The 27,203-nt window shown below is 42.8% G+C and overlaps 1 protein-coding gene across 4 annotated transcripts in view; it reads right to left on the reverse strand.

The window, feature by feature from the left end:
- ARHGAP28 (Rho GTPase activating protein 28) overlaps positions 1 to 27,203 on the reverse strand; it is a 1,146,988-nt gene that overhangs the window by 120,752 nt on the left and 999,033 nt on the right. The window lies entirely within an intron of this gene.

Here is a 27,203-nt window from a genome sequence, read left to right on the forward strand (position 1 = left end):
TAGATTGCTTTCCAGCGAATTTAGGTAACAATACACTAACATATATGCACGTTTTGTCATACAATAATGTTTTAAATGTCCAAATTTCATAATTATTACCCCAGTTCGATAGATGTAATCTTATAGTTTCATATCTGTGGCCATGGGATTACTTTTTGAATAGACTGTTCTGCTGTGTCTCCTGGCCAGCATTTCCTAATGCCACCACTAGGACGAGCCCTTGCATGTGGTATTTACTGTCGCAGATTGAAATTGATAATGCACTCTCACAACCTATTTTAAATTGTTATTGAATGGTTGTATACAATGCTCCTACCCCAAGCTGTATTAGAAGAGGCATACAATAAGGACAACTCAACAGCATAATTTTACGTTTTGAAACAAACAGAAGGGATAAGTAAACCTGAGAAGTGGCGGGAACTTGGGGAAAAACACAGGATATTACACTTGAGGCAGGAAAAGGGAAACAAGTGGGCTACTAGATGCCAAAGACACGTGGAATGGTTGAGTCCGACATCGCCAGGAAGAAAATTCTGCAAAGATGTTGCGACTTCAGAGAAAGATTTGAGTTGAGCTTGGGTGGATCTGAATTTTGGCAGCTCAAGGTAGGAAAAAACTCCCGCTTCCAAGACCTCTTTGTACACGAGAAATGTTGAGCTGCTTGGGCCAATAGGGTGATTTATTTAGTTGCACAGCCTTGTGGGTTAATCAACCAATTGCAAATTTGATCTCAAAAGGTGCTGTTATTTAGTAATAATATGAAAGTTGAAATTACATCACATGAAGTTTGACTCCAGTGACTTCACTTTAAGTGAAATGACAACATATTTCACCCATATTATGGGCCGGTGTTGTTTTTAAAGAAATATTTATTGGCAAATCGAAACAACGCTGATGGAAAAACCACCAAAGCTAAAAGTAACAAGCATTTGCAATGCAATAGGTCTCGCAGTTACGCGAGTTTGAGCTATTGACATTGCAAATAACAATGCCTTTTATTTTAGTTTTCGGTTTAAAAACATAAATAAAAGGCATTGTCATTTACAATGCCAATAGCTTACACTTGCGAGACCTATTGCATTGCAAATGCTTGTTATAAATTGGAGAGGGATTTTTATTGTACTATAGTTTCTACTTTTTAACTATTTTAGTACTGATAAATGCTTCCTGAGTTAAGCCTGGCTGCTCTGCGCTACAACTACCAAGGGTTGGGCTCATGTTTAAATTGAGACCTAACAGGACCTATCAAGGAATAGTGCCATTAATACATGAGGAGGACTACCATCCACAACCATACATTTTTCTATGTATGTGCACAGCCTCTGCTGCATTTGCTTATCCTACCTGTAAAACTGCTGTTTCAGAAAGCTGGAAATACAGCTCAAAGTATTCTGGTTACATGCAGAGCGAGCGCAACCAGGGTGCTAATCGTCAGGACAGTGACTCCAATTCGGTGGGCGCCTTCTGATTTTTGTGTAATTTATCGCTCTGCCATATATTTGAATCCCTACTTTTCAAGATCACTCGTAAGTGTGCAGTCACACTATACACAGGCTCCATCATGCACTCTTCTCCAGCAGTAAAATAGACTCATGGAATGGAGAAGAAATAGTTTACACAGGTAAATATTTATCGCATTTACAGTCTGGTAAGGAAGGGGCAAGCCATGAGTTCAAATCCCGGCTGAGCCTTCAAACCACCTGGAGTGCGATAAATTGATAACAATAAATTGGGTAATTGTTTATATGTATTATTATTTACTACCTTGAAGCGCTATGGAAATGCAGGTTAGGTTAAAGCATTGAGCTTAGCCTAGCATTCCAACAGCAGTCAGTATCATGCAGCGATAACATGTCGAGTGCAGGTATGTACAGACCGTGATGAATAAGTAAACAACACTTGAAATAACGGCTATTGACTGCGTAGATGAAAGGCTTACTACGATTGGAAGGCGGAGATAGCGCTATTCCTTCCTCTGGAATAAATGCAAAGTAGAGAAGCTGACGAGTTTAAGCAAAATGCACAACACTTGAGAAGCAATGGTTTTACCGAACCCAGCAAACATAAAACAGAAAGATTAATGTACTGTGCAGATGACTATTACAGCAGGCTGGGTTCTAAGGAGGTGAAAACAGTGATGCTAAAATGAAAAAAAGGAAGGATTTCTTTTGAGTTTGGACAGGCAGCTGAGGATGGATGTTGTGAATGAGGTGCCACAAGATGGCGCAAGTGTAATGAATTTCTAGTAAGGTAACCCGCTCGCACGCGAGACCTTGTTAACACCCTTTAACAGTAATTCCACAATAAAGGACTTAAATCGTAGTAAAGCTGTAGGAGAGGTGCCCAATAGCTCACATGAACAATAAAAGTAATGACCTAAAACACCATAACTCTGGATGGGTGACAAACAGAACACGATCTTTTAAAGGGTAATGTCAAACAGCATATTGTAAACATGGAAATGGTCATCAGCACATCATACCAGGGGTTATAAATTATCGGCTTCATAACTCCATAGTCCTGATGATGGCCATGATAGCTCTGACAGGGTGACCAACAGCACAGTGGTGGCATGTCAGAGACTACCTTTTCATGGGGACTCCTTGTGTTCAGAAAAAGCACAGTAACACAGTGAAAGTGAACCAAAAGCAGCCATGAAGCCTTGTTGGGTGGAACAGCAGCTGATAATTTACCCCCCACCATGGTATGAATTCCTAAATAGTAAGAAACAGTGGCCTACTTTCCTGCGGCTGCTGTTATCGCGCATCTGCCGCTTGTTAATATATGCATCGCGCTTTCACCTTAAGTGAAAGCACGATGTATATATAAACAGGCGTGTCTGGAATAGACGCCGTGCACGAGCGTGCGCTAGCAAAATCTCCAGTCCAGGTGGGCGGGGCCTAATGCCGACAGGGCAGACACCAACCCCGCTTCCAGAGAAGCCGGACACGAAAGCGACGACAATACATCTCGCCAAGGCGAAGCAGCGCTTGTGCGCTGCAACGCAGGCGAGACCTAAAAAACGACCACCTGCTAAAACTTGGGAAAGGGAAACACATATTTACTTTTAAAACTCTAATAGTAACAACACAATTAACTACCAATAAATAATGCCTTTGAGCTCATAACACGACTGATGTTTTTAACTTGCATACTTGCTACATTCCTTAATACTCTCTCTACAACCACTTACACTGTTAATTTATTTATTTGTTATTTTACTTTCATAGTACCTTTATCAAAAGCGCATTCTACTGGAATACGATTGAGTTATACATAGCAATGGATGAAAGGTGCAATAAAATTGACAGTCGTGCGGAAAGGAAGTAGATAAGAAAGCAGGAACCATTAAGAAGGGGAAAGGTAGATTCTTAGTTTGAAATGAAAAAGTGAAGAGTGAGAACAATACTACTGTACAAATGAGGAAGCAGCAGGGAACAGCAGAAGTGAGGTAGAATGACAGAAAGGGAAACAATGCAGCAGGATGAAAGTCCCTGGTAGAAGGAATAGAGAGTAACAAGCATTGGCATAGCCAATAGGTCTCGCCTTTGGGACCTTATAAGTGGTAAGTCATGCAGCACAGTATCCTATGTGCTGTGCCGCCATGGATTAAAGCATTGCACGCACAATATGTTTTATAATATTCGCTTGTAAGCAAAGAACAGTTCGAATTATACCATGGACACTTCACAGCCAACACCAGACACGTAAGAGTACCCTTTGTTACCACAGCTGCCAACTGGACGGCAAAATGTACAGATTTCTTAAATTGAGAGAAAACCTTTTAGCAACATAAGGATAATGAAAGTCTGGGGGGAAAAATAGCGCTCTAACCTATTACACACAGTTTGAATACAGGCCCTTCATTTTAGTTCATAAGTAATTGTGTTATATTAGGATTGTAACTTATGAACTGTAAGTAACAAAAGGATCTCTGTGACAAAAGCAGTAACCCACTGAGCTAACCACATAAAATGCACTTTAGTGATTTGCATGTATGTACACGTTCTTTACAGCAGGCACATTAACCCTCTGTGCTGCTTGAGGCTGGGTGAAAACTGCCCCTCTACAAAACACTGATCTTGGTCCAGCATGAACACTATACAGGAGAGTTATGATGGCATGATTTTAATTGTTGCCAGAAAACTCCTGGACACACAAGGAGTGGGCCTTGGTGTAACGGAAGGTAGTAGTACGGCAGAAGAACAGTGGACTGTTCACAGTGTCCAGGAGCTAAGATGGACACGCACTGGCACAGCTGTGGCTGTGCCCAAGCCTCGGTAACTAGACAGGAGAGTGACTACTGCAGGTCAGGAGCGAGTGGTGTGCAAAGCAATGGGAATGTCACAGTACTAGGGTAGGAGGAGTACTGAAGGCACATCGATGTGCTCTGGCCAATAAACGGCCCTCTGTCTCTCAACGCTGCCGAACAGGACAAAAGTCACACGAACAGCGGGGCGCTGCCGCATGCTGCGGTCATGCAGTGAGGTGCACTGACAGAGGAGATATGTGGCTCTCAGTACTGGGACGAGGGGCGCTGGCTGCGCCTGGCTCGCTGCGCCTGGCTCGCTGCACTGGGGCACTGGTAGAGGCAGTACTTGGAGAATATAATACACTCCGTGGTATTGGTTGAATTTAACACGAGACGTGGTGTGAAGAATGGGGAAATGTAAAAGGGGAAATAAAAACAACACGAGTTTTGTGTACATAACTAACAGAGCAAAAAGCTTCAAGTACTAACACAACGTCTCTAATGAGACGCAATGTTGAAGAAAGCAAGAGTCCACTGGGACACCTCAAGATGAGGTAAGCAGGCCTGACAATGTGGGTCGCAGATAACCAGCGAGAGGAAGTGAGACAATCGATAAGATAGGACTGCGAGGAGCGAACGGGAAGTGAAAAGCCCGTGTGTGAATACCTGAACCCACACAGCGCTCCGCTGCCTTCTGGAGAGGCTCGCGCTACAGAAATGGCGCATTGCAACAAACTGATTATCGCAGTAAATGAAGGAAACCATAACCGATACGTTGACGGTTGCAAGCACACACAGAAAGCAACTTCTCCCCACCCCACGACCTCCAGACACCACACAACACATGCAGCGGCAGTGCAACTCCTCAGACACCACAGCAACCGCAGCAGTGCAAGTTTACCTCACGTACGGACCACAGTAACGCGCATGACAAGCAGCTGGTGCAACCACAGCTCAAGCGACACTCGGGAGAGCACAGCGCAGGACGCAGCAGTGCACGCGTTGACGGATTGTGTGAGAGCAGTAGTGATGTTATTGTGTTGGTGGGCGGGGAGTTGCCCTTGAGGTGTGCAATGTATCAGGGTTAAGTGGTGTGTGCACGAGCGTGCTTGTGCCCACCGCTGCAGAAGACCGCCATCTGTTTCCAATTAACGGGTGTGATAATTAGAAACAGATGGCGCTAATGCTCGCTCCCGAGCACCCTAGGCCACAGAACAGAGAGGGCGGGACATGCACCCTCCTTGGGCCAATTGCGTGCTGTCTTTCTTAGAAAGACAGCACGCAAAGCCCAATAGCAAGTGATTAAAAAAAAGCACACGCACAAGCGTGTGTTTGGAATTTAAAAGCCCTTACTAAATGTCTCTCAGAGCAGCGCATGCGCGCTGTCTCCGGAGAGACCTAAAAAGGAGTACTATCTAGAAGGTAAAGAAGGACTGGAGCAAGATCTATAGACAATGCATAGAAGTATGATTCCTGATTGAGCCCAGTGGTCTGTATGAAGTGTCCTCGTATATATTCAATGATGTTATCAATAATGTAAATGGTGATGTGATATGTAATGTAACTGATCATCTATAAGCTCCTGAACAGTGTGCACTGGCGGGAGTCATGGTTTTGGATCATAACCATGTTATGGCTTTAGGTGATATTCTTTAGGGGAATGGTTATGTTCTTATAAAACCGTAAGTATGTTTTTTGAATAAGGAACAAGAATTTCCCTTACATAAAGTTTTTTGTAGTGATTTGCTATTGTACTAAACTACAGAATATTGCTTTTGACAGAGCACAATTGACCTAAAATATAAATACCGAAAACGTTCAACCCAATAAAAACAAGCATTTAACGGAAAGGATATGTTATTGAGAAATAATTACAAACTTTTACATTTTTTAATATTCAAAGTTAAGTTACTACATTAAATTGCATATATATAGATGCTTAAATAAATTACTCTCGTCGGTCAACAAACAAAACAAGAATTGGATTAACAATAAATGAAAATAAAAAATAATTAGAAAAACCGATTAAAAATGCTATATAAAAACCCATAAAAAAAGACCTCTTCCTCAACCTTGCCTTCCCGAACAGTAAACCAGCGCTGAAGGGCACATACCTGCATTCCGCAGCACCATGACACTTTGTTACCAAAACCTACCTCCTCCTAGCGCCCCTTCGCCCCTCCCCGCTCCCCCCCCTCCCGGATAGTGGTTCCGAACAAGACAATGTGCACTCTGTGAGGCTCTCAGAACTGCCTTGCCTCAATGTAGCACCACATGCCGGGACTTCTGAACCAACATGTATACCTATGCCTTATTTTGGGATTCCTGTATTATAACTGTTATAAAGCGCTCCAATACCCTCGGGTCTGGCCAGCGCTATATAAAACTCCTTAATAATAATAATAATAATAATAATTTGGGTAAGGATAGAGTTGATGTAATAGTTGACTATGTAGTGATCTCATTTTATATACTTATCTATTCCATGTATTGCAGACGATGTAGCGCTCTCGATGCAGTGAACCATGATGTAATGGATGTCACTACAATTCTGAAACTACCACCCAACTACAAACCTCCTATTTAAATCTACAATTAAAAAAGGGTGAAGATCAGTCAACTTTCTCAGTATGGTGCAGAGATGTGCTGAATGGACAATCAGCAGTTAGGATTCAGAGCTCCTATGAGTGAGTACTGAATCAAATATAAGAGATGTGAGAGTAGCGCTGCTGAAATATTGACATAATCAACTGGTGGCCTTAATACGCATACGCAACTGTGGTCCACTGACTCCTACACAAATGGCTACAGGTACACATGAAGATGAGTGTTACAGCTTTAGCATAGATCACATCCTCTCTACAAGGCTAGGGCTGGGAAATCAATTAAAGGGTGTTCCTGTCACAGTTCCAGGTTTTAGCCTGTGAGGTTCCACTGTTCATGAGGTTTTTCAATGTGCAGTTACATGTGTGTGCCGAGCTGCATTATGGCCAACGTTATTTTGATGTCTACATCAAATGTTTTCCTGCAACATGTGTATCGCCAATTTTTCTTGGTCACATGCATTATGTTTTGGAAGCAACCACAAGACCCATCCCATTGTGTTCACCAAGCAGGCCCCCGAAACGTAACTGACCCCTTCTAATGCTAGATTGCAGCACGCACATTCTGTGGTGACCATTGCCAGTTCACCACTTTTCTTGCACTTGAATTTGAAGAGGAGATCCCTCAAAGCTCCCTCAAAGCATTCAATGCTGCACTAGCAATTCTTCTGTCGATGTCACTCACTGCACATATTCAAAGGTATCTATAATCTAGCTCGTCTATTTTCTCGATTCCAGCATCTATGCATGGTTCTTGCTGTTGAGACCACATATTAATATGTTGAAAGACGGATTTTTAGTTTCTTCTTTTCTTTCTACTTCCCTTCCCTGTTTTAGGAGTTGGGAGAATCAGGATGGATTGCTCCACTCCTGTCCCGCTACACTACCGCCAATTGTTTTTCACAATCGAGAACACATTTCTCATTATTTCATTTTTCACCATGTCTAATTCATCATATTTACATAATGCTTTTTAATGTATGTAAACACCATCTGTCTAACATTATTGAGCAATGCCAGCTTTTCTTTGAACTGCACGCAAATGACGCACCAACACTCCTGTCTAGGAATAGAAACTGGAACCCACCCAGAAATCTCGAACTGCCTGGCACATGTATGAGAATCAGAGGGTTGTTTGCGTCTAAACTGCTCCAAAAAGCGGTGCTTTTACTCTGCAAGGGGAGATCAAATCCCCTACCCTTTCAGTGTACTCCACCTCCTAACCCTATTTCACAACTACGTAAAGTTAAAAACCTGAGGATATGCTTCAAATGTGACTTTCCATCATCCAAAAGGCAATGCCATTTTGAAAAGCGTGTATTTTGAACAACATACTCAGAAAACACATTGCAATGCAGACATAAGCAACAAAAGGTAGACTGGTGTGTGTGTCTGTTTTGATGCTCACTTGTCTAGATTGTTGCAATAACAAATATATTGCACTCTCCAGGAAAGTACATTGCAAGATGGAAGTGATGCAAACTTGAACTGCCAGACGAGTTGCAGTCCTAAAGAGTATGACAAGATGTCCTTAAAGATCGACACTGGCCCTGGCTGGTGTCTTTTAAGAAGTTGTACCAGTTACACAAGGGGCCCAGCTTGCAAACACACATTCAAATGCCTGAAAGGAGCTGCGGACTCCTCAAGGATGTGAAAGTCCATTTTTCCTGCAAGCAATCCCGATTCATAGTAGGACATGCTAGCAGCTGGAAGGCTGAGCTACCAAGTGGTGTCCAGCTTGGGGCATCCCACCTCTTGCATACAAAAGCGGAATGCACACACAGTCTGCCTTTGTATGCAGTGGCTCCCATGAGTGACATGTTGGGAGAGACCAACATCTGCTGATTTCTGCAGGCCCTGGGCTGTCCACCCACTTGGATCATGGAGTACAGTTTCATGGATTGGCCTCATAGGGACTGTGAAGGGAAAACAGTATTTTATTTCATACAGTAGTTCTTAAAAGCAATGTAAATATTTACACAATTGTCCATGAGAATGTATACTGGGGCCAGATATAGTAATAAGTCACACACCACAATGCAACAAGGCAACTTGCACAATGCAGCACATAGAGAGAGAAAATAACGAGAACTCAACTTATTTCTCTTTGTTACACCTCTTTTGGGAAGGCGTACCATTTTGACACATTTCCATGTTTACAAATTTTAGTAAATCTGGGAATGTGTCAAAATCCATGGTTGGATGATTGGGATCGGCCAAACTTCCCCCTGGAATGCCTTCCTAATGCAGAGTAACAAAAAGCAGCGACTTGCTTTACAATGGATATGCAAGCTACGCAGAGCCATGTAAGGTGGCTCTGCGTGGCTTAGTAAATATGACTTACGGGCTTGTGTTGCCTTGCATCACTCAGCAGCTCAAGACGTACATGTGAAGGTCTTCCAAGTGGGGTGCAGAGTCAGGTGCATCCATTTGTAAATGAGGGTTGACATCGCTCTGCACTCACCCCAGTACTAGGCCCATTACTACATGCAGAGTTTGCGCATGGCTCAGTCTGTGGTGTGTATCCTGTGTCATATTGACTTGTTCTACTGTAAGTCTGTCTGGCAGTATGACCATGCACAAAATGCAGTAACTTGTTCTTCTGTGGTAAGATTTCACATAAAGCATTAAAGTGCAGCCCTTTCAAGAGGAGGCCAATCCAGGTCAAGGAGAGGTAAACTGACACTTATTAGCAACCTACGTCTGAAATCTAGTATGTTTACTTAGTTGTGTTGTTCCTCATCTGGCAGCAAAGCAAGCAGGAGTGACCAGGGAGGTTTGTTTAAGTGTGACAGTACGGAAGTAATAAAAAGTTGTTGCATTTTGGTGAAAGGTACAAGACTTGAAAGCAAACTGTTCTTTGCAGTTACATCCAGGTTACCATGAGTAATTGTACATGCTACAGAACTGTATGTACCATAGCAAGGCGGGTTTTCTCCTGATATAAACACACTGAAACCCGACTTAGTCTGAACAGTTAACTGTCCTTTTTCAAAAACATCTGAGGTTCGTTAGGAAAACCTTTTAACTTCCCTCACAGGCTAGGTTCACTGCCTGTTTTCTCCTGAGACAGGTTGAAATAGATGACCATGCCACTGAGATGAAATAACTGCCTTTCCATATACAACTAAGACAATACCTATTATGACGCTGCTCATCATTATGTAGATGTATAGGCAAGTTATTACTATTGTTAGTATAGTTGTTGCTGTTGTTATTTTTAATGCATCAATATCTTTCACTGCACTTAGTAAAGAAATCACTGGCATATCAGTATGCTGAGCAACGGATTAACTCTTTCAATTAAATTGTGGAAAGATATTGTTAATTTCGGTTTAGAGCTTGCGGTGCTGCAGATTCACACACTCTACACTTCTGTCATCTAATTTAAGGGGCTTGGAATGAATTTGTGGGGACACATGATTCTTTCCTTCAAACTGACAATGCAACAGGACAAACATCCCACCTCAGAATCTGTTTTCCCATAAGGGTGTAGTCCTGGGGATGCTAGGCGTTATTATGTTTCTAAACAGGAGAATGAGTATGTGATGATAGAATAGGTAATGACTAATAAGGTACTATCTGTATTGCTGTGAGCTTGCACCCAGGAAGAGGGGGAAGCCACATGCGAACCTACAGCACTGCAAGATGTGAACCAACTGCTGCAGGTAAGTAAGGTTTTCATTTGTAGCATATGCTGCTGTAGATCACATGCAGTGCGTTGACAGAAAAGTAGTAGTACCCAATCATCTAAAGTAATGGCTTGTAAGCAGCATTGGAAGATGGTTGGAATAATGTTTTCAGAACAGCTCGCCTGACTTCTGCTTCTTTTTGGCATGAATGACCAGAAAGTAATATTTTGTGACTGTGTGGACAGATGGCCAAGATATTGCCTATAAGATCCTCTCTGGCCCCATTATTCATGCAGAATGTGCAATATGTGTTTAGTTTTAGCATAACAAGCCTGAACGCATTTTACAATCCACTGGGCAAGACCACCCTTTGAGTTTGGTTGCCAAGGTGCAGCAGAGCGCAAGAAGTAAGCGGTTGCTTGTTTTTCTATTGGTCTTGATACAATCAACGTATTACATGGTGGCCCATCTTTGCAGCACCAACTGTAGTTGCAGGAAATAGGAAGATAAGCCAATAGGCAGATTCAAATAAAAATGAGAGATGACTTTTGGCAAGAAATGAGGGTGTGTCCTAAGGAAAACTTGATCTTTGAGTATTTGTGTGAAAGGCTCTTCAACTCACAAAGCATGCTCTGTATGGAGTGAAGCTATAGCTACAAGGGACGCCACTTTGTGGGTTACTTGATGACTGTTGCTGAGTAGGTCTGCAAAGTCATTGTCTACTCCAGGGATTTGTTCCGCTAACAAAGATGGTTGCTAACAAATAGCTGTAAGAAGCTGGCTATTTAAATGTAGTACCAAAAAGAAGTATACCGTGCAAAGAGTCCAGGTATTCCTTCCCCAGTGGACAGGGGCTTGCTCTTACAATCTCAAGGTGCTCTTCTAGGGGGTAGTGTGGTTGAGCAGCCGCAGGCTTATCAGACAGGAGTGTTAGACATCTGTTGTACATAAACAGCCAAAAAATGATACACACGACTCAATAAGGAGATTCACACCAATTTATAAAAATAACACTTATCTTTATATAACTTTAGGCACAAGATCATCAAAATTGGGTAAGTAACTTTTTTAAAATATCAGGATTTAATACTTTAAATCATGATTGAAGCACTTCGCGGTAATGATAACCAATGGAGGAAAAACATGTATTGTATTCGGCCACTCAACAGCGACTTACCGGACCAATCTTCTGGACTTAAGGTAAGTAGAAGGCAAGGTCCAAGGCAGCACCAACAGTTCACTTCAGGTAGTACTGGGGTGCCCCATTCAAGGATATGGAGATCGGTCCATCAGAAAAGAGGCTGCAGGCTAGGACTGGGGGACCAGTCGGGCTAAACCAACAGGGGGCTCAACTTTTGCGATGCTCAGGGATGCCTTTGTCGCTCTTCTCCAGGGGCCAGGAGTGACAGGTGCAGAGGTGTCTTTTGACGTCGAATTTTCAACACTGGGAGCACTCGCAGTGAGGAGGCCTGCAAACAGAGGCTGCAGGTGGGGGAGGGAAGTCCACAGTGGACAAGTCCAAGGTGGGCTTTGTCTCTTGAAGGCCGTGGGACAATGCTGGCACTGTTGGCCCATTTCAGCTCAGTCTAGGAAGCACAGGTGCAGTGTTGTTTTGCATCGTCGAGTTTTTGCGGTTTGGAGCACTCACTGTCTTCTTTGGGGGTACCTGCAGGATGCAGGGAAGCAGCTCTACTGCTCCATGGGTGTTCTTGAGTATTTATTGAAAGCAGGCTATGTCCTCCCAGGCTTTGGAAGCACAGCAGCTGCAGGACAAGACGTCTTTGGGGCAGTTTTGATGGGGAACAGCAGACAGGCCGGCAGGGCTGGTGCTAAGGCCAGTTGCTCTTCTTTAGTCTTCTGCTATCACGGCTCCTCAGTGTCCTACTTCTTCATAGGTCATTAGTATCTGGGGACCACATTGGCCCCTTTCAGCTCAGTAGGCATCTCGGGTGCAGTGGTGCTTTTTAGTCGGGTTTTGACAGTCTTGGAGCTTCACAGCTCAGTCTTTGGTACCTGCAAGATGCAGGAGAACAGCTCTGCTGTTCCACAGAAGTCCCTGAGTCTTTAGAGAAGTGCTGGCAGTGCTCGTAGGCTTCGAGGATCAGTAGCTTACAGGGCGAGATGCACAACTGTCGAGAATAGGCGAACATGCCAGCAGTGCTGGTGCCAAGTTAGTTGCTTCTTCTGCAGTTCTTGCTTTCACGGCTCTTCAGCCCTTCTTCTTCTTTTGGTTGTCAGGATCTGATTTCCTGGTGCCAGTGCTCTCCTAAATACTGAATTTAGGGGTCTTAGGGAAGTATGGTACTCATCTGAGGATGGACAAATCTGTCTTGGTTAGCTGATTTTCCCACCTGTCCATGTGCCAAAGGGCTCTGGACAAAGGGGGTCGGTTTCTTCTTTTGTGAGATAAGCCTGATTTGCATACCAAAGGCGGTGGACCTCTTTGAAGTGCTTCATGGTAATCTGCAGGTCATCCTGTGGGTGGGGGGGGGGGGTGAACAGGCTTGGTTTATGGTCCCCTGAGAGCACAGGCCCTCACCCTTGGGGGTCATAAACCCGTCTCTGGTAGTAGGCTGGCAAAAACCAGTCAGTCACCACACCAGTAACTAGTAGGTTTATGGGTGCACTTATTACAATTATTACTAAGTCCGACACCGGCATCAGTCAGGGTTTATTAATACAGGATGTTTGATACCAAACAACCCTATTTTCAGTGAAGCCATCATGTAGCTGGGGAACTCGTTGTCAACAGTGTCCAGCACATGCTTTTAAAATGGCTTCTCTGATCACTTGTACTGGCAGTAATGGAACCGAGCAGTACGGGGCATATCTGCTCATGCACTTATGTAGTATAGTGCACCCTGCCTCAGAGCGGTAAGGCTTGCTGTAGGGGTGACTTACTTACACTGCATGCAGTGTCGGTAGGCAGGGCACACAGGCTGTGTGCCATGTCGTGTTTTCACTTTCGTCCGCACCAAGACATGCAGCCTGCAGTGGCAGTTTGCACGAGCTCGGTGAGTGGTCCCTTAGCGTGGCGCAATTCATGCTAAAACCCTTGGAGTCCCGCTTTTATACCTCAGGCCCCAGGTACCAGGGTACCATTTACTAGGGACTTATAGAGGATATTAAAGGTATCGCCAAATGGGTAAACAATTGCACAGTTTTGAGAAAGAGATCTGGCACTAGGGACCTGGTTAGCAGGAACCCAGTGCACATCCAGACAAAATCACATCAAATACCAGGCAAATAGTTGGGGGACCATGTCAAAAAGGGTACTTTCCGAGAATAGCCAAATGCCAAATCGCCAAATTGTTTGTCCAGGTGTGAACAATTGCTGTGAGTGCCTGCTCCTATGCTTTTGCATTACATACATGTTAATCATGTTGTCCATTTAAATAAGAGCCACTTTTTGCAAATTCTGTTCTGAAAGGCATGAAGGGCTAACTCTGAACTTCATCAGTTTCAACATACTGATATACAGGAGACATTGTTATGGGGATCACAGACTCTGGATTATGAGCTTACCCATGTGAGCTCCCCAAACCATAAGGAAGAAGTCAAAATGTATTTTGATCTGCAGCAGTGGGGTGAAAAATGACCTATCTGTAGCACGTATTGCTGCAGTTTATGTTGAACACTGAGATATATCAACACTAGATATTCCCAATCCTCTGTCGCTAGTGGATATTGTCTGGAAAGGTCTTCTTATATTTAAGCCATATTCTTGTTTTCAAAAGATGTCATTGTTCCTGAGAGTGTAATTTTCATTGTCACTGCTAGAGGATGGAAAGTCTGGTAAAGGGGAAGCAGACATAGAAACTACATTAATTCATTGGTTGGACACTTTTTGACCATGCATGTAATGAATGCCGTACCAAGAAATGCATGAGTCTGTTGGAGATACAGGTGTGATTTTCTTCCCATTGATTGTAAAATCCAATTTTACTTCACCTTTGAAATTATCTGCAGAACACTTCAGCAAAGTTTTGAGCATGTCAGAGTGTAGTGCACTGAGTTTTAGAAAGAGTCCCGATTAGGATATCATCCTCTTCCTCATCCACTTCCATGAGCACATTTTCATGCTCTGCCTTTCTACCTATGACCACAAGATAGCCTGAAAAGTCCTCAGTGGCAGCCTTGACAGTGTGTCATTGAGGGGAGTGTCAGACAGTACAGTGGAGGAGTGTGTTGTAAAGTCTATTGTCATGGAGTGGAGCATTGTGGAGTGGAATAGAGTGCAGTGGCGTATTGTACAGTGTAGTAAACTGTTATATAATGTAGTGGCATGGTGTCTCATATAGTGGAGTCAAGTATCATAGAATGGAGTGGAAAGTTGTACAGTGGACTGAAATGTTGTACAGTAGAGTAGGGTGTTGTAGACAGTCATAGCATGGAGTATAGTGAAGTAGAGTGGAGTAGAGTGAAGTAGAGTGTTGCAGAGTGGAGTATCATTGAGTGGAGTCTCGTAGACTACAGAGAATGAGATTTGTAATATAGTGGAGTGGCAAATCATAGCGAAGTGTGGAGTGACATGTCGTTGAGGGTCATACAGTGTAGTACAGTGGCATAGAGTAGGGTAGAGTGTCATAGAGTGGCACAGAGTGTAGTACAGTGTTGTAGAGTGGAGCTGCATACAGTGAAGTAGAGCGTTGAACAGTGGAGCGGTGTAGAGCGGAGTATGGCACCGTGGTGTAGAGTGGGATAAAGTGTGGTAGAGTGGAGTGCAATGAAGAGGAGTACACTGGAGGGGGGAGGTGTTGATTGGAGTAAAGTGTAAGAGAGTGGAGCAGTGTGTCGTAGACTATAGTGGCATGAAGTGCAGTAGAGTAGAGTGGAGTAGCATACAGTTGATTAAAGTGACATAAATTGGAGTACCTTGTTGTACAGTAGAGTGTAGTAGCATGTTGTACAATATTAGAAAGTGCTGTAGACTACAGTATAGTAGAGTGGAATACAAGGTAGTAGAGTTTTGTAGAGTGGAGTGGTGTACAGTGTAGTACAGTGTGGTAGAGCAGATTGGCATACAGTGTTAGAGAGTACAATGGCATAGAGTGGCGTACAGTGCAGTGGTGTTAAGTGAAGAAGTGGAGTAAAGTGGAGTATTGTGTCAGAGTACAGTGGCGTAGAGTCTTGTACAGTGGCATAAAGTTTAGTACAGTGTAGTGTAGGGGGATAGATTTGAATAAAGTGTTGGAGAGTGGCATACAGTGTAGTTAAGTATTGTACAGTAAAGTTGCATAGATTACAGTAGTGTGTCAAACAGTGGAGCTGTGTACAGGGGATTGTTGTACGGTAGCGTCTAGTGAGGTAAAGTCTTGTACAGTGGAGTAGAATCCAATGGAGTGGCATAACATTGTGTGGAGTAAAGTGTAATAGAGTGTATTGGTGTGTCACAAAAAAAGAGTGGCAGGGATTAAAAAGGCATAGCGTAGGTAGTAAACTGATATAAATTGGAGTGGAATCTCATACAGTAGAGTGGAGAGCTGTGTTGTAGAGTATAGAAAAGTGTTGTATAATGAAAAAGAGTGTTGTACAATAGAGTGTACTGGCATTGAGTCAAGTACAAATTTGGACTGTGGAGCGTACGGGCATAGCATGGATTTGAGTCTAGTAGAGTGGCATAGAGTATAGAACAGTTTTGTAGAGTGAAGTGATACAGAGTGGAGGATAGTACACTGTAGTGGCGTACAGTGGCGCAGCGTACAGTGAATTGGTATACAGTGGAATACGTGCACTGGATTGTCGTAAATGGGAATGGTGCAGAGTGTAATAGCATATAGTGTAGTAGCGTACAGTGGAGTGGCGTAAAGTGGAGTGGTGTGGACTGAAATGGCATACAGTGGAGTGAGGTAGAGTATAATAGCATACATTGGAGTGAAGTCCAATGGAATAGCATAGAATGGAGTGGAGTACAGATTAGTACTGTACAGTGGAATACCATACAGTAGAGGGGAGAAAAATGAAGTTGCGTACAGTGGAGTAGTTTATAGTACATTGGCAAAACAGTGGAGTGGCATACAGTGGAGTAGCGTACACTGGAGTGGCATACACTAGAGTAGGGCAGAGTGTAATCGTATACAGTGGAGTGGCGTACAGTGGAGTGGTGTCCAATGTAATAGCGTAGAATGGAGTGGCGTAGAGTGGAGTGGTATATACTGGAGTGGGGTAGAATGGAGTTGTGTAGAGTGGAGTGGCATACAGTGAGTGGAGTGTTGTACAGTGAAGGGGTATACAGTGAAATAGCATAGAGTGGCGTGGTATACAGTGGAACGGCGTAGAATGGAATAGCATATATTGGAGCAGCATATAGTGGAGTGGCATACAGTGGAGTGGTGTACTCTGAAGTGGAATACAGTGAAGTTGCATACAGAGTAATAGCGGACAGTGGACTGGCATAGAGTTTTGTACAGTGTAATAGTGTGGAGGGGAATGGTATACAGTGGGGTGTTGTACAGATGTGCAGTGGAGAGGCATATAGTGCAATCACACATAGTGGAGTAGCATACAGTGGAGTAGTGTACAGTAGAGTGGTGTAGACTGAAATGGTGTACAATAGAATGGGGTAAAGTATAATAGCATACAATGGAGTGGTGTACATTGAAGTGGCATCCAATGGAAAAGCGTAGAATGAAGTGGCATACACTGGAGTGGCGTAGAGTGGAGATGTGTAGAGTGGAGTGGCATATAGTGGAATAGCGTACAGTGGAGTGTTGTCAAGTGGAGTGGCAAACAGTGCATTAGTGTAGAGTGGAGTGGCATACAGTGGAATGGCATACAGTAGAATAGCGTATAGATGCAGTAACATCCAGTGGAGTCGCATGCCGTAGAAAGGTGCAGACTGGAGTGGCATAGATTGGAAGGGCATAAAGTGTAAGAGCATAGACTATAGTTAAGTACAGTGGAGTTGCGTACAGTGTACCAGCATGGAGTGAAGTAGAGTACAGTACAGTGGAGAAGCATAGAATGGAATAGCGTATAGTGGAGTGCCAGACAGTGGAGTGGAGTTGAGTGGAGTGGCTTAGAGTGTTGTGCACATGATTGTTACATACCGAAATACCAAAGAGTGGAGTGGGGCATATATAGTGTAATGGTGTACAGTGGAGTGGTATAAGGACATATGTAAAATTTAGCAGCAATGTAGATTATGGGGTTCAGAAAACACAAAACAGTGACTTGCGCTGCCTTGTGTTTCCCCTAATTTATCAATCAACGCAGGGTCACGCTTTGGTGGCCATGCATTGCTTTGTAAATCTTACTTAAGCACTGCATTGCCCATGCGACACCATGCGTGAAGCAAGGGTCCTGCAATACAATAATATTACTAGGCCTTAGTTATATTTTGGGCCATGGTATACTGCAGTAACTTTACAGCATACCGTAGTACAAGACGATGACAAGCCAGTATATAATTGGGTAATGGAACTTTTTAGAAAATGCAAAACACAGCCATATTGTCTCTACTACACTTTGTCTGTGTTCTGTGTTAGGGTCTTAGATATAGGTAAATAGAAGGATTTATTGTAGTTCCCTGCCTAGTACCAGTTTATTGAAGTGGAAATAGATAGGGAAATGTATTTATATATTTTTTACATATTTTTATATACGTTTACAGAGTACCCAGCTAGTACTTAGTAAGAACCGTATTTTTAGGAAATGTTTCATTTCTAAAAAAAAATGTTTAAGTTGCATGGCATTTCTGCAGTATTCTTTGGGTATTTCTGTGGCACTTTATACACTTTTTATTTACAGAATTGAGTACGTTACAAATTGGAAATACACTACTACACTATATTTGTGAAATATAGTGAAGTACAGTGCTTCTTTTTTTTTAAATACCGCGGTACTTGCTAAGTAGTACCGTTGTATTCCATTTTTTTTAAATATATAGAAACTTAGAATTCTTTTTTCCTACCTATTACCACTTTTCTAAAGTGATAATAGATACAGAAAAGTTTTTATACTTAATACTAACCTATATCTAAGGCCATAAGACAGAACACTGGGCTTAAAACAACATGGCTGCATTAAACTTTTGTAAAGGCAGTCATTAGTCAATCAAATAATGATTTGCTCTTGCCATGTACCACTGTAGTTTTGCGAAATTTTGAGCAATTCCACTTAAGTACCAGGGTCACAGATATCAAGTTTAAATTCTTAATAATCGAAAAAAGACTTACCCTACTTACCTGTGGTATCCAAGAGGTATCATCTACACACCATAATGTATATCCTGCCAAATTTCATGTAAATCCATTCATCCGTTTTCATGCTACATCGAATACAACAGTATATGGAAAATGCATTAGTGGTCAAATTCTTTTTGGGACCTCTCCTTGTATCTTTGCACCCCCTAAAAGATTCACCACAAAAACATACATCACCACAAAATGTAGAATATGCTATAGGTCTGGAAAGGTTTGTGGTGATTCTTCAAATGGGTGGAAAGTTATTAGGTAGCAAAAATCTGAGGAATACCTATATTTGGGAATACTAACTATAACTACAGAGTGGCAATCAGATTTATTGTGACTTCTTTCTTTTTATCTATTGTATTTGTTATGTATTTGTTTATTGGTTTACACAATCAAGTGGCGATGATAAATGTATATTTTAGTTATTCATGTAGTAATTTTGAAACTTTACATATGCAGTCTAGTTTATCTTGATGGCTTTCTTGCTACTTTTAGTAGGATTGTGCTACAAATGAAGGTCAAAGTGAATGAAAGGCAATCATTGTCATTGTAATAACAATCAGATTTTTTTTGTCCTAGAGGTCAATTATCAAGCTCTTCAAATAGTAGTTTGTGTGGCTCACTACTAGGTCAATTTTTCTTTTTAATGCACAATGGTGCATATGAAAGATGGGTTTTGTTTGACTCGTGGGTCCAGTTTTATTTTGTGAGCCAGAGAGGATGCTAAGAAGACTTATGTAGATTAATATGTATTCCATTCGAAATGCATTTGTTTTTAGCTTTCCATTAGCATGTGACCATTAATGTGTCTTTTTAGTTTTTCATGTAATATATCTGAAACTTTACATATTCAGCCTAGTATATGTTTTGGCTTTTTTTCTGCTTGTAGTAGTATTGTGCTAAAAGGTATCACTAAGTTGAACAACCTTATAACTGAACATTTACTTATTCTACTTACCTGCAATACCTCCCACAGAATTGTCTGCACTCCGAATATGTAATACTGCCAAATTTCATAAAAATCCAGCTGATGTTTTTTGTGCAATGCAAAATATAAACGTCTATGGAAAATGCATTGGATTTGAAGCCCCTTTTGGGACACCCTTTTTTTTGCACTCATTTGATCAAACACAGCAAAACTTTCAGACCTCCCAAAATGAAACTGGGCAGCAGGTTTGCAAAGTTTCACCCACATTTGTCAAACGGATTCAAAGTTATGAAGGAACAAAAATCAGAAAAATCTCTATTTCTGGTCACCCTAACTATCATTACTTAGTGGCTATCATGTTGCATAATCCCATTAGTCCAAAGCCCAAATTATGTTAAAGTCTGTCAGAGTGGTTTGTGGCTGTCATTATGATCATGGAATGCGTATTTCACAAGCAACTGTTTCCATGTTTTCATGGTCCCCTGTGAAATATGGGGTTTTACACTACTGCATTTTGTGCTTTAAAAGCACCAAAACAAGTTATATGTTTGTGCAGTGCTAAATTTGAGCAGGTGGTTTCCGTTGCTCAGCACAGGCACTAAAATGCCAACACCAGCGTTTGTGACCGTCTGCCACAAGATGGCAATGTCTGGCTAATTTAGAGATGACCACAACAACAATTAACTACTAATTCAATCCACATTATAAATGACTATTGCCTGCTGCCAAGCCATTCTTATAGCTTTGGGGGCCTGAAATAGTCCGAATGGTCACACTTGTAGATGGTTAGCAGAATAGCAGGGGCAATGTGTGGTGAAAGCTGCAGTGGCCTCCTAATGGGAGCCCTGAGTGGCACTTAGTTTTTTAAAATTTATATTTACAAATGAAGCACTTTCTGTGTGAGATTGTGTGTGTATGTCTGTGTGTGTAATCACAGCACACAAGTGACCTTCTACATATCCACATTTACAATCAGTTGACTGATGAGTGAAAGGATTGTTCCACAAGGGTTCAAATAGCCCTGAACAACGCTCAGAGCATAGAAATCCTCAATTTTCTTCAGAGGGATTAAGGATTTGGCACGTTTCCCAATCCGCAGAGACTTTTTGCAGATGGAAACTACACACCATACTTTGTGTTCTCTGTTCTGCATTTCTCATGTCATGGATTGAAAGCTTTCTCCTCGGGCTATTCTCAAACCATGCATGTTCCTTCGCCAGAATCCTGGTTCTGATTAAGATCAAGAAGCCTGTTTTCCAAGAACCAGCTGTAAATATTTCTAGATTTGTGTCGCCACTCATGCTTATGTAAGTGAGACTGAGGAGAGGGCAAGAGTCAGACACAGACTGGAGTGAACTTTCATAGAAATCAAATGCGCACCTACTAAGTTCCCTTTGAACAATTCTGCAAATCGTTAGGGTACGGTCATAGACGTTTATTTTCAGGAAAGTCCAAGGATGTGTGACCATGTTTATTCTATTAAAATTGAGTTGCTAATTACATTTCTTTTTTTTGTTGTTGTTTAGTTGAGCTTCATAAGCGATTAACGCAGCTCCAGACATTGATTAAGAGACTGAGGGCAGATTTATCAAAATTTTCTGCAGCTGCATAGTCCTACAAAGTGACACAAAGCAACACAAAGTCTTGATAGGGTAGTTCCTTTCGAGGGCAAAAATTATTTTGCAATGAGAAAGTGCCCCACCTTATTCATGCAAATAGCACTTTGGATGAAAGGGGCTCTCTGTGGGCGGAATTTAGCCAATGCAGCTCCTCCATCCATGTTCTTTGACGCAAGCCGTAGCTACTAAAATTGTCAGACTGGTGTTTATTTAGCATGAAGAACGAGTCCTGGAGACAGCTTCAAAGTTGGAGAAATCTTGGGCCAGATATATAGAGACTTTTTGCAGTCGCAAAAGGCCTAATTTTCATAATCGAGCCGTTTGTGAATGCAAAAAGGCTTTGTTTAATGTATCAATCCTAACTTGCTATTCGGTAACAAAATACTGAATCACAAGTTGGGTTTGCGATCTAGTACGATTCGGTAGTCCCTTCCAAATACCATTCGCATTGGTATATATTAATGTTTTGCAGCGGAACTGCAGTCACATAACCTTAATATTTTACTGACACTTCAACGGAGGTGGTAACCCATTCGCAAACTGAAAGAGGTTCCCAAGGGACCCCTCCCCCTTTTTGAGTACTGAAAATAATATTTTTTAGAGTTGGCAGTGGTCCAAAGGACCAGTGCCTACTCTTAAAAAATAAAAAGTACACTTTTTATTTGTTTCTTAAAATGTATCCTGCTTTCCTTTATGGAAACCAGGTTGCATTTACAGAAAAAAATTGCTTTATTTAAAAGCATTCACAGGCATAGTGATATGTTGACCTCAGCAGGTCGGCATCCCTGTGATGGCTGCGATTCCCAGTGAATCAAAATGTGCAACCTATCTCATCAATTTTCATGCTGTAGGTCGAATTGCTCCCCACTATGAATCAGTCATTTACAAATAGATTTATTAATACATAGGTCGCATCACAAATTTCCACACGGGTCGTAAACAATGTGGCTAAGCCTACGCTTTTATACAATCCTTCCAGGACAGATCCTATGCTAGACATCTCGCACACACTTTTGCACTATTCCGCAAAGGTGCATGTGTGGCTGCTAGACTGCAGTAGCAGACCAAATTTAGTAAATATGAGTCTACAATGCTCTGTCCAGTACCGGGGAACAGTAAATTTGCATGCAAATTTACTGTTAGTATGCTGTAAATCTGGGTGAAACCATATTTTCAATCATAAAACCATATAGAATTTCCAGTTTCTAGGAGTTTAACACATACATTTGCCACTTGCTCTGAACTAGTGATAAACGTATGCCGCAGCCTCTGTACAGAGTGGGACAGAGGGAGGGGCAAGGAGGAGTGAAAAGAAAGGACAGTTTTGGCATGGGGAGCATTGTATGCAACCCTCTAATAGGAGCAAGATGTTGGCTGCTGCTGCAGCCAAAGCCTCAGGCAATATTTATGGCCAAAATTAGCGGCCAAAATAATGTGGTCTGAATCCCCAGCACCAAGAAACAAGCATTTGCAATGCAATAGGTCTCGCATTTACAAGACTTTGAGCTACTGGCATTGTAAATGTCAATAGCTTAAATTCTCACAAATGCCAGACCTATTGTATTGCAAAATTTTTTTTTTCAATCGCCCGATGCCGCACTTGCATGTGAATAGAGGCCTCGCCCCTTTCTTTAGACAAGCCGCGTCTAAAGAAAGGGGCGCGGCCGCCATTAACGTGAAAGTGTATGGGGCGTTCTTACCAAAAACAGCGCTTTCATTTTAATTGCGGCTTTGTCCTTTCGTTAGACGCCGCTCATCTAAAGAAAGGGGCGTGGCCTCTATTAAATGAGAGCGACATGGGTTGCTTGGAAACAACCCCCCCCATAAAAATATTTGCAAAGCAATAGGTGTCGCATTTGTGAGAGTTTGAGCTATTGTCATTTACAATGCCAATAGTTCAAACTCTCCTAAATGCGAGACCTATTGCATTGCAAAGAAGCGGCCGCCATTGCAAAGAAGTGGCCACCATTGTCCCAGCTGCTTGGAAAGCGAAAGCGCGCATGGAGCGCTGTATGTTGCTGCTAAGCACGTTGTGCCTGCAGTAAGACAAAACTCACTAATGAAAATAGTGCTTACAGACTAAATAACACAGCCCCTGTATCAACAGAAGTAATAGGGCCAGTCCTCATCAGAGGTTACAAACAAAGACAAGGCGGTACTAAGGTGGGACTAACAAGCCGGTTACCGAATCAGCATTTACAAAGGACAAAGACACAAGCCAATGAAAAATATGGGCGGAGAGTGGGCGGAGCTTCAAGTTCATACTCTAATGCAGCATGCATTGCAGAGCAGCACATGCGCTGCCCAGGCTCGACCTAAAAACAGCTTGTGGGACAACCTGCCAACTCAGAGTCAGGTGGAGATTACTATCATGCGTAATTCCACTTTGCCTGATACATAATCCGTTTTTTTAAGCAAAACTCACTGCAATATGCAGAATTCACTTTGAAAGGATTATAATTTAAAGATTTTGCATCACTGCGGATAACATGACTTGATGCTGATAAACCAATCTGCATCTCATCACTTAAAGTCTTTCTGACAGCTGAAACATAACTGACAAGAAACTTTGTTTCTTCTGCAGATCTGTCGGTACTAAATAAAAACAGGCGTTTCCAATGTAAGAAAAGGAAGGACACATTTTAAGGATACCGATGAAAGATACATTTACATACAGTGGACCTGATTCACAAAGATTTTATTATGACTTCTGAAGCAAATAAAATCTACTCATAGTGAACTATTTGTGAATCAGGCTCAGTGAATTTAAATGAAAGCATTACTTTTATCAAGTTATCCCCAAAATCTTGCACACATCTGACTCTGCGGGACATGCCTTCCCTAAAGTGTACATATATTAATGCAAGCCCTTATGGTTATGCACTTAAAACTGAGAATTCAACTCTAAATTAATGATCCGCAGAGTATGATCCTGTCTTGCAGGTGCTGGATGACACCTCCTACATTCTATCAGTGTCTGCTTAAGAGGGTTTATTGATCTCTCATCTGCCTTTGACAAAATCTTCCTTGTGGGCCTGCTTGACACTCACGAAACATACATGAGCCTTCTGGGTACAATAGTAGATAGGTTTGCTTTCTTCATAGCCTTATTTTCTAGGTACTTTGGCATAGGTAAGGGGTTACTGTAGGAAGCTGGCTCTGTATATACTATGCCAAAATCAGGTATAGTGTGCACAGAGTCCAGTGGAACCCCAAAGGTAGGCAGAGATAAAAGTAGACAGCACCTTACCCTCTATATGTGGTAGTGCGGGCGAACAGCAAGGCTTTATTATAGGGTAGTGTTAAGCATTTGTTCGACACACTCAATCAACAAATCATGTCACATACTAAAAGACTGAACTCAGATCAATTTGATTTGTATAAAATATTATTTAGTTATATTTATTTTATAGAACAAAGCAAGCCTGTCACAGGTAAGAGTAAATGGTACTTTTCAAGGCAGGTTGAACAAAACAAGCTGAAGGAAAATGTCTTTGTTACAGGTTTGTAAATCTTTTTCAATATGGTGGAATTACTGTTGGATTAATTTTGATTACTTTACAGATTACTTTATGGATTACTTTTTCTACTCAGTGTGTTATGTCTAGATATCACACTGAGACATTTCCTAGAGTAAAGGTAAATAAAGCAGTTTTTAATTATTTCCAGAGTTCTCATACAAAACCAACTCCACACAACAATTTTTTTTTAAAAAGCAGTCAATGCAATCCTATGGAAGGAAATTGAGTCATCGGTTTGAAGGTAGGTACAAGTTTGTGGGAGTTGGTATTCTGGGATTAGAACCAGGGTTCCCCCATGGTCAAGGATGCACTCTCAGCGGCACGAGGGCAGCTGGGTGCAGAGTGCTGAGGCCCAATGTTATACAATGGGGAATAGGGGGCCTCCAGTTGGTGGCTGCTCACGAGCAGGCCACATGGTTGTGGGAGCAAAGCGATACCAAAGCTCCAGGTGTTAGGCTCAGGGCACAGGGGGATCCGAGTTAGCACTTAAAGTACACCTGTAGCGGGGCAGGGGCAGCTGGGTGCAGGGTGCTGTTTTAGCGTCGGGTGTCCTGTTGTTTGCAATGGGGATTCTCCGGTTGCAACAAAGACTGCAGGCTCGGGGACAAAGATCTTCTGGAGGTGAACACCGGTTGGAGAGGTAAGTTGGGATGCCTGGGGATGCTGAGACACTGTTGGTTGGGCCACCCAAGGCAGTGGGGCGTCAGGTATAGGGGTGTCTTTAGGCATCTGTTTTTCTAACCAGCTCCAGTTGTGGTTGTAGGGGGTGCAGAGTGGTGTGGACTTGAGATTTTTGGCTTGGGCCAGAGTCTGTTTGGTGAGCAAATCCGGTGTTCACGAGAGACAAAGTCTTTAGGTTGGAAGGCAGGGCAGGTCCATCGGGCTATTGAGGCTGCTGGCTGCAGGACACACTGAGATTTCGCTGGATGCAGGTTCGAGGTGGTGACAGGCTGGTAGGGCTGGGGCCAAGTCAGTGGGCGTCCTCCTCTTCTTAGCTTCAGGACGGCTTCTTCAGTCCTTCTTCTTCTGTTCTTCTTGGTCGGTTCTTGTCTGTGGAGGCAAGGTTCAGGGGTGCCCCTCAATACTAGATTTAGGATCGTTACAGGTAAGTAAAAGGTTAAGACTAATGGGTACACCCCCTATTATGCCACCCTCCAGTGGGAGGGGGGCATATGCCTCACTCTGGTTGGCTGGGTTCCCCATCTGCAAGATGGCAGGGACTGAGAGTTGTGCTTCACCTCGCCTCCCCCACCTGAGGGGTGGGGTTGGCAAAGGTGGGCACAACTTTCCTCACTTGATTTTCCTGTGATTCTTCCGCCCAAAGTGGGGGTCAGAACTGGTAGGGGCCAGTTGCAGGATGCAGCAAAGGCCTGGGGAAGCTCACAAAGGCAGCACGCCTTTGAAGCTTCCCATCATGAACCCTGCCCATCTTGGGGGAGGGGGCTTAGCACCTCGTCCCAGGATATTCATTGTTTCAGACCACCGAGAGCAGAATGCTCTCGACCCAGGGGTCCTGAAACATGTCTGGTGGTGGCAGCTGGTGAGCAACCACTCAGCCTGGACACTAGTATTAGGTCGTTTTTCAGGGGGCATCTCTAAGATGCCCTCTGTGTGCATTTTTCATTGAATCCCACACTGGCATCAGTGTGGGTTTAATGTGCTGAGAAGTTTGATACTAAACTTCCCAGTTTTTAGTAAAGTCATTATGATGCTGTGGAGTTCATAATGACAAACTCCCAGCACCATATACTCTTAATGGCATTACTGCACTTACAATGTCTAAGAATTGACTTAGACACTGTAGGGGTACAGGGCTCAGGCACCTGTACCCTCACCACTGGTATAGTGCACCCAGCTAGAGGGTAGCTGACCTATGCAAGGGCAGTGGGTTGTAGGCATGGCATACAGGGATGTGTGCCATGTCGACTCGTCACTTTGTTCTGCACTAAAACACGCTGCCTGCAATGGCAGTGTGTGTGTAAAGGTGCGGGGCCTATAAGAGTGGCACAATAAGTGCTGCACCCTTAGAGGCCTTCCCTGGCCACAATGCCCTTGGTACCTGTGGTACTATTTACAAGGGACTGGCCCGTGGCCAAAAAGTGCCAATTGGGTTTTGTTTTTAATGCAGTTTAGGTAAAGAACATAGGCCCAGGGCAACTGTTTGGCAGGAACGCAGGGCACACTCAGTCAAAGCACATCAACAATTTAGCACAAGCATTGGCATAGCCAATAGGTCTCGCCTTTGGAACCTTATAAGTGTTTAGCCATGCAACAGTTGATGTTGTTGCACTAAGGATATTGTGCTGTATAACTAAATACTTAGAAGGTCCCAAAAGCGAGACCTATTGGCTATGCCGATGCTTGTCCTATTAAACCAGCTGGTCTATATAAATCATTGGTTAACTTGTACAAAAACAAGTGCCCAAGCTCTCATCAGGAAGAAGCTTGCACCAGCT

The sequence above is a fragment of the Triturus cristatus genome, chromosome 5_1 (genome assembly GCF_964204655.1).
Source record: "Triturus cristatus chromosome 5_1, aTriCri1.1, whole genome shotgun sequence".
Lineage (NCBI taxonomy): Eukaryota > Metazoa > Chordata > Amphibia > Caudata > Salamandridae > Triturus > Triturus cristatus.